Consider the following 7,598-nt stretch of genomic DNA (forward strand, 5'->3'; position numbering starts at 1 on the left):
CCGAAACCCCGTATTTACATATCTGCCACTGTGCAGGAGAATCCGCATAGGTGTTCGAGTGTTCGAACCGTATTCCGCAAGAAATGGTATGTAAACCCTGTATTTACATATCTGCCACTGTGCAGGAGAATCCGTATAGGTGTTCGAGTGTTCGAACCGTAATGCGCAAGAAATGGTACGGAAACCCCGTATTTACATATCTGCCACTGTGCAGGAGAATCCGCATAGGTGTTCGAGTGTTCGAACCGTAATGCGCAAGAAATGGTAGGTAAACCCCGTATTTACAAATCTGCCACTGTGCAGGAGAATCCGTATAGGTGTTCGAGTGTTCCAACCGTAATGCGAAAGAAATGGTACCGAAACCCCGTATTTACATATCTGCCACTGTGCAGGAGAATCCGTATAGGTGTTAGAGTGTTCGAACCGTAATGCGCAAGAAATGGTACCGAAACCCCGTATTTACATATCTGCCACTGTGCAGGAGAATCCGGATAGGTGTTTGAGTGTTCGAACCGTAATGCGCAAGAAATGGTACCGAAACCCCGTATTTACATATCTGCCACTGTGCAGGAGAATCCGCATAGGTGTTCGAGTGTTCGAACCGTATTGCGCAAGAAATGGTATGTAAACCCCGTATTTACATATCTGCCACTGTGCAGGAGAATCCGTATAGGTGTTCGAGTGTTCGAACCGTAATGCGCAAGAAATGGTATGGAAACCCCGTATTTACATATCTGCCACTGTGCAGGAGAATCCGTATAGGTGTTCGAGTGTTCGAACCGTAATGCGCAAGAAATGGTACCGAAACCCCGTATTTACATATCTGCCACTGTGCAGGAGAATCCGCATAGGTGTTCGAGTGTTCGAACCGTATTGCACAAGAAATGGTATGTAAACCCCGTATTTACATATCTGCCACTGTTCAGGAGAATCCGTATAGGTGTTCGAGTGTTCGAACCGTAATGCGCAAGAAATGGTACGGAAACCCCGTATTTACATATCTGCCACTGTGCAGGAGAATCCGCATAGGTGTTCGAGTGTTCGATCCGTAATGCGCAAGAAATGGTATGTAAACCCCGTATTTACATATCTGCCACTGTGCAGGAGAATCCGTATAGGTGTTCGAGTGTTCGAACCGTAATGCGCAAGAGATGGTATGTAAACCCCGTATTTACATATCTGCCACTGTGCAGGAGAATCCGTATAGGTGTTCGAGTGTTCGAACCGTAATGCGCAAGAAATGGTACGGAAACCCCGTATTTACATATCTGCCACTGTGCAGGAGAATCCGCATAGGTGTTCGAGTGTTCGAACCGTAATGCGCAAGAAATGGTATGTAAACCCCGTATTTACATATCTGCCACTGTGCAGGAGAATCCGTATAGGTGTTCGAGTGTTCGAACCGTAATGCGCAAGAAATGGTACGGAAACCCCGTATTTACATATCTGCCACTGTGCAGGAGAATCCGTATAGGTGTTCGAGTGTTCGAACCGTAATGCGCAAGAAATGGTAGGGAAACCCCGTATTTACATATCTGCCACTGTGCAGGAGAATCCGCATAGGTGTTCGAGTGTTCGAACCGTAATGCGCAAGAAATGGTATGTAAACCCCGTATTTACATATCTGCCACTGTGCAGGAGAATCCGTATAGGTGTTCGAGTGTTCGAACCGTAATGCGCAAGAAATGGTACGGAAACCCCGTATTTACATATCTGCCACTGTGCAGGAGAATCCGCATAGGTGTTCGAGTGTTCGAACCGTAATGCGCAAGAAATGGTATGTAAACCCCGTATTTACATATCTGCCACTGTGCAGGAGAATCCGTATAGGTGTTCGAGTGTTCGAACCGTAATGCGCAAGAAATGGTACGGAAACCCCGTATTTACATATCTGCCACTGTGCAGGAGAATCCGTATAGGTGTTCGAGTGTTCGAACCGTAATGCGCAAGAAATGGTACCGAAACCCCGTATTTACATATCTGCCACTGTGCAGGAGAATCCGTATAGGTGTTCGAGTGTTCTAACCGTAATGCGCAAGAAATGGTACCGAAACCCCGTATTTACATATCTGCCACTGTGCAGGAGAATCCGCATAGGTGTTCGAGTGTTCGAACCGTATTGCGCAAGAAATGGTATGTAAACCCCGTATTTACATATCTGCCACTGTGCAGGAGAATCCGTATAGGTGTTCGAGTGTTCGAACCGTAATGCGCAAGAAATGGTACGGAAACCCCGTATTTACATATCTGCCACTGTGCAGGAGAATCCGCATAGGTGTTCGAGTGTTCGAACCGTAATGCGCAAGAAATGGTATGTAAACCCCGTATTTACATATCTGCCACTGTGCAGGAGAATCCGTATAGGTGTTCGAGTGTTCCAACCGTAATGCGAAAAAATGGTACCGAAACCCCGTATTTACATATCTGCAACTATGCAGGAGAATCCGTATAGGTGTTCGAGTGTTCGAACCGTAATGCGGAAGAAATGGTAAGGAAACCCCGTATTTACATATCTGCCACTGTGCAGGAGAATCCGTATAGGTGTTCGAGTGTTCGAACCGTAATGCGCAAGAAATGGTACCGAAACCCCGTATTTACATAACTGCCACTGTGCAGGAGAATCCGCATAGGTGTTCGAGTGTTCGAACCGTAATGCGCAAGAAATGGTATGTAAACCCCGTATTTACATATCTGCCACTGTGCAGGAGAATCCGTATAGGTGTTCGAGTGTTCGAACCGTAATGCGCAAGAAATGGTACCGAAACCCCGTATTTACATATCTACCACTGTTTAGGAGAATCCGTATAGGTGTTCGAGTGTTCGAACCGTAATGCGCAAGAAATGGTACCGAAACCCCGTATTTACATATCTGCCACTGTGCAGGAGAATCTGTATAGGTGTTCGAGTGTTCGAACCGTAATGCGCAAGAAATGGTACCGAAACCCCGTATTTACATATCTGCCACTGTGCAGGAGAATCCGTATAGGTGTTCGAGTGTTCGAACCGTAATGCGCAAGAAATGGTACCGAAACCCCGTATTTACATATCTGCCACTGTGCAGGAGAATCCGCATAGGTGTTCGAGTGTTCGAACCGTATTCCGCAAGAAATGGTATGTAAACCCTGTATTTACATATCTGCCACTGTGCAGGAGAATCCGTATAGGTGTTCGAGTGTTCGAACCGTAATGCGCAAGAAATGGTACGGAAACCCCGTATTTACATATCTGCCACTGTGCAGGAGAATCCGCATAGGTGTTCGAGTGTTCGAACCGTAATGCGCAAGAAATGGTAGGTAAACCCCGTATTTACAAATCTGCCACTGTGCAGGAGAATCCGTATAGGTGTTCGAGTGTTCCAACCGTAATGCGAAAGAAATGGTACCGAAACCCCGTATTTACATATCTGCCACTGTGCAGGAGAATCCGTATAGGTGTTCGAGTGTTCGAACCGTAATGCGCAAGAAATGGTACCGAAACCCCGTATTTACATATCTGCCACTGTGCAGGAGAATCCGGATAGGTGTTTGAGTGTTCGAACCGTAATGCGCAAGAAATGGTACCGAAACCCCGTATTTACATATCTGCCACTGTGCAGGAGAATCCGCATAGGTGTTCGAGTGTTCGAACCGTATTGCGCAAGAAATGGTATGTAAACCCCATATTTACATATCTGCCACTGTGCAGGAGAATCCGTATAGGTGTTCGAGTGTTCGAACCGTAATGCGCAAGAAATGGTATGGAAACCCCGTATTTACATATCTGCCACTGTGCAGGAGAATCCGTATTGGTGTTCGAGTGTTCGAACCGTAATGCGCAAGAAATGGTACCGAAACCCCGTATTTACATATCTGCCACTGTGCAGGAGAATCCGCATAGGTGTTCGAGTGTTCGAACCGTATTGCACAAGAAATGGTATGTAAACCCCGTATTTACATATCTGCCACTGTTCAGGAGAATCCGTATAGGTGTTCGAGTGTTCGAACCGTAATGCGCAAGAAATGGTACGGAAACCCCGTATTTACATATCTGCCACTGTGCAGGAGAATCCGCATAGGTGTTCGAGTGTTCGATCCGTAATGCGCAAGAAATGGTATGTAAACCCCGTATTTACATATCTGCCACTGTGCAGGAGAATCCGTATAGGTGTTCGAGTGTTCGAACCGTAATGCGCAAGAGATGGTATGTAAACCCCGTATTTACATATCTGCCACTGTGCAGGAGAATCCGTATAGGTGTTCGAGTGTTCGAACCGTAATGCGCAAGAAATGGTACGGAAACCCCGTATTTACATATCTGCCACTGTGCAGGAGAATCCGCATAGGTGTTCGAGTGTTCGAACCGTAATGCGCAAGAAATGGTATGTAAACCCCGTATTTACATATCTGCCACTGTGCAGGAGAATCCGTATAGGTATTCGAGTGTTCGAACCGTAATGCGCAAGAAATGGTACGGAAACCCCGTATTTACATATCTGCCACTGTGCAGGAGAATCCGTATAGGTGTTCGAGTGTTCGAACCGTAATGCGCAAGAAATGGTAGGGAAACCCCGTATTTACATATCTGCCACTGTGCAGGAGAATCCGCATAGGTGTTCGAGTGTTCGAACCGTAATGCGCAAGAAATGGTATGTAAACCCCGTATTTACATATCTGCCACTGTGCAGGAGAATCCGTATAGGTGTTCGAGTGTTCGAACCGTAATGCGCAAGAAATGGTACGGAAACCCCGTATTTACATATCTGCCACTGTGCAGGAGAATCCGTATAGGTGTTCGAGTGTTCGAACCGTAATGCGCAAGAAATGGTACGGAAACCCCGTATTTACATATCTGCCACTGTGCAGGAGAATCCGTATAGGTGTTCGAGTGTTCGAACCGTAATGCGCAAGAAATGGTATGTAAACCCCGTATTTACATATCTGCCACTGTGCAGTAGAATCCGCATAGGTGTTCGAGTGTTCGAACCGTAATGCGCAAGAAATGGTAGGGAAACCCCGTATTTACATATCTGCCACTGTGCAGGAGAATCCGCATAGGTGTTCGAGTGTTCGAACCGTAATGCGCAAGAAATGGTATGTAAACCCCGTATTTACATATCTGCCACTGTGCAGGAGAATCCGTATAGGTGTTCGAGTGTTCGAACCGTAATGCGCAAGAAATGGTACGGAAACCCCGTATTTACATATCTGCCACTGTGCAGGAGAATCCGTATAGGTGTTCGAGTGTTCGAACCGTAATGCGCAAGAAATGGTACGGAAACCCCGTATTTACATATCTGCCACTGTGCAGGAGAATCCGTATAGGTGTTCGAGTGTTCGAACCGTAATGCGCAAGAAATGGTATGTAAACCCCGTATTTACATATCTGCCACTGTGCAGGAGAATCCGTATAGGTGTTCGAGTGTTCGAACCGTAATGCGCAAGAAATGGTACCGAAACCCCGTATTTACATATCTACCACTGTTTAGGAGAATCCGTATAGGTGTTCGAGTGTTCGAACCGTAATGCGCAAGAAATGGTACCGAAACCCCGTATTTACATATCTGCCACTGTGCAGGAGAATCTGTATAGGTGTTCGAGTGTTCGAACCGTAATGCGCAAGAAATGGTACCGAAACCCCGTATTTACATATCTGCCACTGTGCAGGAGAATCCGTATAGGTGTTCGAGTGTTCGAACCGTAATGCGCAAGAAATGGTACCGAAACCCCGTATTTACATATCTGCCACTGTGCAGGAGAATCCGCATAGGTGTTCGAGTGTTCGAACCGTATTCCGCAAGAAATGGTATGTAAACCCTGTATTTACATATCTGCCACTGTGCAGGAGAATCCGTATAGGTGTTCGAGTGTTCGAACCGTAATGCGCAAGAAATGGTACGGAAACCCCGTATTTACATATCTGCCACTGTGCAGGAGAATCCGCATAGGTGTTCGAGTGTTCGAACCGTAATGCGCAAGAAATGGTAGGTAAACCCCGTATTTACAAATCTGCCACTGTGCAGGAGAATCCGTATAGGTGTTCGAGTGTTCCAACCGTAATGCGAAAGAAATGGTACCGAAACCCCGTATTTACATATCTGCCACTGTGCAGGAGAATCCGTATAGGTGTTCGAGTGTTCGAACCGTAATGCGCAAGAAATGGTACCGAAACCCCGTATTTACATATCTGCCACTGTGCAGGAGAATCCGGATAGGTGTTTGAGTGTTCGAACCGTAATGCGCAAGAAATGGTACCGAAACCCCGTATTTACATATCTGCCACTGTGCAGGAGAATCCGCATAGGTGTTCGAGTGTTCGAACCGTATTGCGCAAGAAATGGTATGTAAACCCCGTATTTACATATCTGCCACTGTGCAGGAGAATCCGTATAGGTGTTCGAGTGTTCGAACCGTAATGCGCAAGAAATGGTATGGAAACCCCGTATTTACATATCTGCCACTGTGCAGGAGAATCCGTATTGGTGTTCGAGTGTTCGAACCGTAATGCGCAAGAAATGGTACCGAAACCCCGTATTTACATATCTGCCACTGTGCAGGAGAATCCGCATAGGTGTTCGAGTGTTCGAACCGTATTGCACAAGAAATGGTATGTAAACCCCGTATTTACATATCTGCCACTGTTCAGGAGAATCCGTATAGGTGTTCGAGTGTTCGAACCGTAATGCGCAAGAAATGGTACGGAAACCCCGTATTTACATATCTGCCACTGTGCAGGAGAATCCGCATAGGTGTTCGAGTGTTCGATCCGTAATGCGCAAGAAATGGTATGTAAACCCCGTATTTACATATCTGCCACTGTGCAGGAGAATCCGTATAGGTGTTCGAGTGTTCGAACCGTAATGCGCAAGAGATGGTATGTAAACCCCGTATTTACATATCTGCCACTGTGCAGGAGAATCCGTATAGGTGTTCGAGTGTTCGAACCGTAATGCGCAAGAAATGGTACGGAAACCCCGTATTTACATATCTGCCACTGTGCAGGAGAATCCGCATAGGTGTTCGAGTGTTCGAACCGTAATGCGCAAGAAATGGTATGTAAACCCCGTATTTACATATCTGCCACTGTGCAGGAGAATCCGTATAGGTGTTCGAGTGTTCGAACCGTAATGCGCAAGAAATGGTACGGAAACCCCGTATTTACATATCTGCCACTGTGCAGGAGAATCCGTATAGGTGTTCGAGTGTTCGAACCGTAATGCGCAAGAAATGGTAGGGAAACCCCGTATTTACATATCTGCCACTGTGCAGGAGAATCCGCATAGGTGTTCGAGTGTTCGAACCGTAATGCGCAAGAAATGGTATGTAAACCCCGTATTTACATATCTGCCACTGTGCAGGAGAATCCGTATAGGTGTTCGAGTGTTCGAACCGTAATGCGCAAGAAATGGTACGGAAACCCCGTATTTACATATCTGCCACTGTGCAGGAGAATCCGTATAGGTGTTCGAGTGTTCGAACCGTAATGCGCAAGAAATGGTACGGAAACCCCGTATTTACATATCTGCCACTGTGCAGGAGAATCCGTATAGGTGTTCGAGTGTTCGAACCGTAATGCGCAAGAAATGGTATGTAAACCCCGTATTTACATATCTGCCACTGTGC

This window comes from Camellia sinensis, chromosome 4 (assembly GCF_055761805.1).
Source record: "Camellia sinensis isolate YWXY chromosome 4, ASM5576180v1, whole genome shotgun sequence".
NCBI lineage: Eukaryota > Viridiplantae > Streptophyta > Magnoliopsida > Ericales > Theaceae > Camellia > Camellia sinensis.